This window comes from Hordeum vulgare, chromosome 2H, assembly GCF_904849725.1.
Source record: "Hordeum vulgare subsp. vulgare chromosome 2H, MorexV3_pseudomolecules_assembly, whole genome shotgun sequence".
Lineage (NCBI taxonomy): Eukaryota > Viridiplantae > Streptophyta > Magnoliopsida > Poales > Poaceae > Hordeum > Hordeum vulgare.
In genome coordinates, this window is record NC_058519.1 from 639,019,358 (window position 1) to 639,028,152 (window position 8,795).

At 43.9% G+C, this 8,795-nt stretch overlaps 1 long non-coding RNA gene across 1 annotated transcript; it reads left to right on the forward strand.

The window, feature by feature from the left end:
* The first annotated feature begins 7,732 nt into the window (after window positions 1–7,732).
* On the forward strand, window positions 7,733–8,219 carry LOC123431099. The gene is made up of 2 exons (XR_006623031.1): window positions 7,733–8,081; window positions 8,172–8,219. It is a non-coding gene; the product is annotated as an uncharacterized LOC123431099 (long non-coding RNA).
* Window positions 8,220–8,795: the final 576 nt, after the last annotated feature.

The window sequence follows — 8,795 nt, forward strand, 5'->3', positions numbered from 1 at the left end:
CAACACCGCAGGGTACTAGGTTGCAGAAGGTTTGGATCAGATTCTCAGGCATTCTAGAAATTCTTCTTAATGATTTCCTAATCGTATGGAGCCTTGGTTGGTTGATTGGGAAGACTGAGAAAGTAGATATGCCTTTTACACGCAAAAGGGGGATAGCCAGATTGCTTGTGATGGTGCTTGATGTTGACCAGATTCCTGATTTTGCTCCGTGGTCTTATGATGGTGTGCACTATGACCTTGAAGTGGAGGTCGAGAAGGTGCCACAAAAGGAGCCAAATGGTGCTGATATTCTCATGGCCGATGGGGAGGATAGGGACAAGGATCATGGGGATGCGAATGATCAACATTCCGATCAGTCAAAGGATAACACTAACCCTCCTCCCTCCTCTAATAAGGAGAAACCGCTTATTGGGGGTGCATCTTCTACATCGAAATTACCCATGGAGACACTACGTTTTGGTTCGTTTGATGTTATGAGTACATCATACAATCTTGGCAGTGCTTTTGTACAAAAGGAGGCACATGTTGAGCCAACCCCTTCTGTTCCAATTCAACGATCGGTCTCCACATCAAAGCTGGAATTACCCACGCATATGATTACTCAGGAGAACAGACAAGCATCCTCTGCAGTACCGCTGGCTAGGAGGGCCGAGCCACTGCATATGCTTGTGCACGATAACACGCAGGAGGCCTGCTGTCACACTTCTCCGACATCGCCGACTGTGAGGGATGTGCCATTGCTCATGCGAGATAGTAAGCAGGAGGCGAGCCGTTCTCCTAGTCATGTCCCTTCTCATAGTACTTCGAATAGTAAGCAGCAAGTGCTCTTTTCTAAGTACAATAATCTTGTTCAGGAAACAACTTTTGACCAGCACTTTGATTCTGTGGTAACAGGGAAGACCCACAATGAGATTACTAATGATGATGTGATCTCTTTTGGTGGGATAACGGATCCTACATCTGGTGATAGACATTTCAGTCAGCGTATTCAGGAGAAGCCTGATGCTAATGATATGTTGATGGGACGTGCTATGCGAGCTGCAAAATTACGAGATGCTGAAACAACTACAGGTTTGTCTATTGATCAAACTGCTTCTATTTTAAACTTATATGACTCTGAGATCATGATTAATGCTAGCGACATAGGAATTTCTATGGGTACATCTAGTAAAAATATAGCTAAGTCCATCAATGATATTCTTGATTTAGAAGTTGACAGAACCATAGAGTTTATCAAAAATCTAGCGGCGGTTAAACCTATGAATGATTCAGATATTAATGACTTAGGAGGTCCTGAACTTCAAACATTATGTGATAGCATTTTACATATAGACGGGGAAGTAGACGATGTGGATGATATGGGTTTGGAGGGGTATATGGCCTCTTCACATGCGGAGTATCATTCACAAAACACATAATGACTTAAATAGTATTCACGAAAAAACTAGGAGATCTTGGAAAAGGAAGGTTTATCCTGAATCAGTGGTTAGGAGTGCGAGAGTTAAACAAAAGAAAAAATTTCATGATGAATTATGAAAGGAATTTTTTGGAATAGCAGAGGTCGGGCGGACTTGGCTAAAAAAAGGTTCCTTAGAGAAGCATCGATACAATATAATCTGGATTTCATGGCATTACAAGAAACTAGGAGAGATAATTTCACAACTCAATTTTTAAATAGTTTATCAAGAGGGGTTGATTTTGATTGGCATTGTCTACCACCAAGGGGAAGATCCGGTGGGATCTTACTTGGGGTTAAATGCGAGACTTTAGAGGTGATGAGTGTGGTCTATGGTGAGTTCTCCGTCAAATTTCGTGTAAGGTCGAAAGTTGATGGTTTTAAGTGGGCTCTAGTGGCTGTATATGGGGCGGCACAATTGGAGCTCAAACCTGATTTTCTTGCAGATCTAGTGAGAATCTGTGGAGATGAAACATTACCAATTATGGTGGGGGAGATTTTAATATTATTCGTAGACAGAATGAAAAAAATAATGACAATCTTGACACAAGATGGTCAGCGATGTTTAATATGGTTATTGAGAGTCTTAATTTAAGGGAGATTCGTCTTTCTGGCAGACAATACACTTGGGCAAATTCACTACCGATACCAACATATGAGAAGTTGGATCGGGTTCTTACTAGTGTTGAGTGGGAGCATAAATACCCATTAGTCACTGTACAAGCGTTACAGAGGGCAATCTTAGATCACACGCCTCTTCTAGTTGACTCACGGGAGGCCAATCATAGGGGCAACAAGAATGTCTTCTCATTCGAACTAAGCTGGTTTGAAAGAGAAGGGTTCATGGATCTAATTACAAAGGAATGGGCTACACACTTAGGTGGATCCACCAGTGTGGAAATTTGGCAAAACAAAATCAGAAATTTGCGCCGATTCTTTAGAGGATGGGCGAAAAATCAAAGTGGTATTTATAAGAAAGAAAAAGAAAGACTAACGAAGCTGATTGATGAACTTGACGTCAAAGCTGAGTCAGCGCAGCTAAATCTTATTGATAGGAATATTAAAATGGATGCTGAGATTAGATTGCAAAAATTATTGAGAGAAGAGGAGATGAAATGGGCACTAAGAGCTAAGGTGATGAAGCTGGTTCATGGGGATGATAATACTAAGTTCTTTCACATGATTGCAAATGGCAAACATCGAAAGAAGATAATTACTCAGCTAGAGCAAGATGAGGGAACTATAATAGGTCATGAAAACTTAAAGGTATATATCTCAGAATATTATAGGAGTCTTTTTGGTGCACCAGATGAGACGATGATCTCTTTGGATGAAACCAATGTTCAGGATATTCCTCAACTAAATGAACAGGAGAATGAGGTTTTATCAGCTAGATTCACACAGAAAGAGGTGTATGATGCAATAGTACAAATGGAACACAATAAAGCACCGGGACCAGATGGGTTCCCTGCAGAATTTTATAAAAAGTGCTGGCATGTTATTAAGGGGGATCTAATGGCTATGTTTCATGATTTATTCAATGGTCGGCTACAGTTATTCCACCTTAACTTTGGAACAATAACATTGTTTCCATAAAAGGTGGATGCCATGCGCATCCAACAATTTAGACCTATCCGTTTATTCAATGTCAGCTTCAAGATTTTTACTAAGACAGCCACCAATAGATTAACGAAGATAGCCGATTCAGTTGTCCAACCAACACAGTCAGCGTTCATGCCTGGGCGACACATTTTGGAGGGTGTTGTTGTTTTGCACGAAACGCTTCATGAAATTCACACAAAGAAACTATACGGGGTTATCTTTAAAGTGGATTTCGAAAAGGCTTATGATAAAGCTAAGTGGTCTTTTCTTCAACAAGCCTTACGTATGAAAGGGTTCAATGAAAAGTGGAGACAGCAGGTTGACACTTTCATTCATAAGGGGAGTGTCGGAGTTAAAGTTAATGACGACATTGCTAATTTCTTTCAAACACATAAGGGGTTAATACACATGGATTCAATGTCTCCAATATTGTTTAATATATAGCAGATATGTTGACAATGCTCATTGAAAGAGCCAAAGAGAAAGGACAAATAGGTTGTCTCATTCCACATCTGGTAGATGGAGGTGTGTCCATTCTACAATATGCGGATGATACAATTATTTTCATGGAACATGATATGGAGAAAGCGAGGAATATGAAATTAATATTATGTTTGTTTGAACAACTATCGGGGTTGAAAATTAATTTTAACAAAAGTGAACTCTTATGCTTTGGGAAGGCAAGAGAAGAGCAAGACGCTTATCGACAGCTATTTGGTTGTGAGATGGGTTCTCTACCTTTTAGCTATCTTGGGATCCCTATTCATCACAGGAGGTTAACAATTAAAGAATGGAAATGTATTGAAGAAAGATTTGAAACGAAACTAAGTTGCTGGAAGGGCAAGCTTATGTCATATGGAGGCTGTTTTAACAAGTCTACCCATGTTCCTTTTGTCTTTTTCCGAGATACCTACAGGGGTACGGAAAAGACTGGATTTTTATAGATCTCGTTTCTTTTGGCAAACTGATGAGAATAAGAAAAAATACAGACTAGCACGTTGGGATATGATTTGTAGACCCAAAGACCAGGGGGGTTTGGGAATTGAAAATTTAGAAGTAAAGAACAAATGCTGGCTTAGCAAATGGTTGTATAGAATTTCCACAGAGACAGAGGGTATGTGGATTCAAATTTTAAGAAATAAGTATCTAACCTCAAGAACTCTAGCTCAAGCTACAATTAGAGCCAATGACTCACCTTTTTGGAAAGGGTTAATGAGGACAAAGATTAATTTCTTTCAACGGGTGAAATTTATTGTAGGGGATGGTACCTCAACAAGATTTTGGGAAGATATTTGGCTTGGGGATACACCACTTGCTTTAAAATATCTCATGCTCTACAATATTACGCAACGTAAGCAGGACTATGTGTCCACAGTCTTAGAATCGATACCTATAAATATGCACTTCAGGCGAGCTCTAGTAGGAGCACGTTGGGAGGCATGGATGCATCTGGTAAGAAGACTTATGCAGGTACAACTATCAGATCATTCAGACAATGTTCGATGGATTTTAACTGTCAATGGGGTATTTTCAGTTAAGTTCATGTACACAGATCTGGTTAATTCAGGACCCTTAGCTAGATCATTGCATATTTGGGATATTAAAGTGCCGTTAAAGATTAAAAAACTTATGTGCTTTTTACACAAAGGTGTGGTATTAACCAAAGATAATTTAATTAAGCGTAGTTGGAGAGGTAGATCGAATTGCTGTTATTGTGATCAACATGAAACAATCAGACACTTGTTCTTGGACTGTCCTCTCGCAAAACTACTTTCGCGCACTATCCATATAGCTTTTAATGTGATCCCACCTACGTGTATCGATTCAATTTTTACAACGTGGCTCAATGGAGTGGACGTTAGTATCTAAACTTATTAGAATAGGGATATGTGCTCTTTTGTGGGCTATATGGAATACCAGGAATGACATAATCTTTAATGGTAAGAAATTCAACAATTTTTTGCATGTCATATTCCGAGCAACGTCCTGGATCCGTACGTGGTCATTACTCAGTCCTGCGGACAACAAGGAGCTTATGGTTACTGGGTGCAACCGATGGGAGATGGCCGCACGGGTTATCTTCAACCGGTTTGGATGGCGTGCTAGTAATAGACTAGGTGTATAGGCATCGTAGTCTGCTATTAGTTACGCCGGATGTGGCTAGTTCTTAAGAGTTAGTTTAGTTTCAGATTCATTTTATTTTCAGCCTTCAGACTTATCTCGAACTATTTTGTTACTTGGGATATTTAATAATATGGCTGCATGCATCGATTGATGCAGAGGCCGGGGGCTCGTTTCCTCCTTCTAAAAATAAATGATATGGTGCAGTATCTTGATAAAGTCAGTTTTTTTAGAAAAGGAGGATATACCCCCGGCCTCTGCATCTAGACGATGCATGCAGCCATTTTATTAATTATTCACAGAGACCATACAAAGTAATACATCAGTTAGCCTGAAGCCACCATCTAGGCAACACATGTTGCTTCTCCTATTCCTTGATGAAGGTGTGCTGAATGTCCGGGCCAAATACCAAACAGATATCGCACCAAATCCTAACATCTATAGTCTGATGCTCCAGCCCAGCCACCACTGAGACTGGATCCCAAACTGGTCCGGCGCAGAGGCCGCCCCACCATCTACCACCGTACCCTCTCCAGAGCTAGAACAAACGCATCATCCTTGCGAGGTCTGTCGTCGACGCCACCACGGTGCCAGACAGCGCCACCATCCTGCACGTATCCGCCTACACGTGCCTGTCGATGAACCACCGCAGCGCCATGCCGCCGGGCTACACCGTAGGGCTCACGGTAGATCAAACACCGCTCCTCCTCTTGTCCCGTCCACCCAGCACGTACTCCAAAACGATGCCCTCAGGAGGGAAACGACATCAAAGATGACATCATCGTCCGACCGGTAGATCCAGATCTAAGGTTTCCCTCGGAGCATCACGAGTGTGGTGCCACGACCCGCAACAACGATGCCATGGGCTGGTAACGACGTCCTAGACGCCGCCATCGTCCGCCATGACCGAGGTCGGCGCGGTTTTCACCGAAAGTCACGACCCCCCGATCTCGTGGCTGGATGGAACCGAGGGAGGCACGTCATGTAGACGAAGACCGCCGTAGGCATGCCGGCAGGGGCCTCCAGCCGCCCCGCACCGATCCTCCTCGCGCCACCGACCGAAGAAGTCCAAGCCGTGACAGATCTGGGCAAGACACGCCAGATCCGCAGCCTTCGATGACCGCCCTTGCGCGCAACCGCTGCCCTCGCCGGATGGAGCGCCACCGCCGCCATCCAACCTGACCACGGCCGGCCATGGGGCCACGAACGCCGCCGCACATCAGGTCCGCCGCCCTGACTGCCGCCCCCGTCTTCCCCGCGCGCGACGGCCCCTCCGCCTCGCTGGGGTTCCGCGGCACCACCCGCCCTGGCTCTAAGGCGCAGGGCCCGCCGCCACCGCGGCCCTTGCCGGCGGCAGCGGCGGCCGGGGAAGGAGGGAAAAACTCTGGAGGCTAGGGTTTCGGGAGCCCCTAGCGTCGCCCGAGGGGAGGCGACGCGAGGGGAGGGGTTTCACGTGAGTCTTCTAAACTTGGTCCACATCCTTCACAAGTTTGGAGCTCAATTCTAGACGAAAAGTCAGTATAGCTGATAAAGAACTTAGGTACAAGAAAAGTAATCCGGAACATAGGTAGAAGAAGAAGAGAAAATGCACTTTCGTGTGTGAAATGTTGAACATTGCGCACCATTATCCAGAAGAGGTTAAGGGCGCCACCTCTACTTAATTAAAAAAATTAAAATCACAGCATTTTTGTACAGTTTATTAAATAGTGGGTTCAGTATCTTGACTGCTTACTAATTTATTCCACTGGTGCTAATACTACTTTTCACATGCAGTGGCTTCATTAAAATGTGTCGTCAGGCTGCAGGAGAATCCATGTTGAGAACAAAAGCGGTCCATTCTGATCGCGGTGGCTTGGCAGTGGCACATTTGGTTAGAAAGAAATGGGTGCACTTTCCGTGGACACATACCATGCGTTCGGCGAGTGATCGATCGAGTTCGTAGCGATCTGAAGCAATGCCGTCTGGCCGGAGCAAAATGCATAACGTCCCCTTTTGGGGATCCAACGTGAGAAGTTTGTTCGTCAGCCCTGTTTTGATGGGAGTACAAGACTGTTGGTGAATCCGCGGTCCTTTCCTAATCACTTGATCAGGTTATTTCTTGTATTCTTCTTCTGCTAAATCAATGAAAAGGCAGCTGCAAACTGGATCTTCAAAAAAAATGCGAAGAACTAAGCTTGAGATAATCATATACCAAGATAAAGTATTTTCACATGTCGTTTGCGTACGTACGTGTCTGTAGTCGGAGGGACTTCATGTTCATCAGTGTTAATTAAAGGCCAGCTAGTACTTCTCTTTCAGAAAGATTAAAGGTCAGCTATTACATACGAGTACAAAATAATGCTTAGAAGTTAGAACTAGGACGCATTTGGTAGCCCTGATGCCACAGCACATGGACCTAATCTGGTACTGTATTTTCTATTAAAAAACCTGTCTGCTCTCGACTCTGGTCCAAATGGTCTGGCTAGTTGTCTCATTGTGCATACGTGACTGTATAGTATGGGCTGACGGCATAAAGAGAGAGAGTGCCAGGAAAGCTTGTGACACTGATGGCAACACACTCATCACAGAATCGATGACTAGCTAGCTACAAGATGGTGTCCAGGTTCAATGCACTCGATCACTGTCGTCGTTCAAAGTTTAGAGACCCAAATGATGACTAGTTTCAAAACAGAGAAGATGCTTGGAAAGGGCATGTTGATTGAGATGGAGATGGAGATACTGAGGGTATACGCATCTTTGGAGAAGCATCATTCACAGAGGCGGGATGATGGCGATGCGGCGGGCGCTTTTCCTCCTCTTCCTCATACCGTAGGAGGAGAAGAGGTCGTCGTCGTCGTCCTCGCATGGAGTTCCCTCATTCGGACTTCTTGGCTCTCTAGTTTGTCGTTGTTCGTTCGATCAGGTAGGTAGGAGGGTTTTGTTCCGGTGCTGTGATCTCCCTTGTGATTTTCGTATATTTTCCTTCTCCTCTTGATGCGTGTTGTTCTTGCAGCTTGATAATGTATGTTTTGCTCCGATGACCTCTGGAAATGCATGCTTGTGCGTGTCTGTGTGTTTCTGGATGCAATATGCTGTGATCCACATGACACGATGAGCTCAGCACGAACTCGTACCCATTCAACAGCAAAGAGCAAACACGGCCAGCTCAAACCAACAAGGCATGGCATAAGCAAATTCTGGTCATTCAAGGGGCGAAGTGAAACAGGTTCAGCTAGCTAAACTACTACAGTGTTTCCACAGAATTTCTTAGGTATGCAAACACCATCGTCACGAGGGTTTCACATATAGCTCTACATGTCCATACCATAGATAACCTTAGCCAACTACATGTCCACGTGTACAGTCCACAACCATGGATAAACTTGACCAACATGTCCATAGATAACGAAGATAGATAGCCTATAACGGTGCGAAACTCTATTTCGAGGTATATATTATTATAGCAACCATCCGACACACCAATGCGTTTCACGCGGGGGCAAACAACACAATCATGCTCAAAAGAAAAAATAAGAGAAAAAATGCGGGCAATACCGGACCAACGAAAGTTGTAGCATCACGTAACCGTTGCGCTGACGAGAGAATCCCACCACACTCAAATGTCATCAGATTGCCA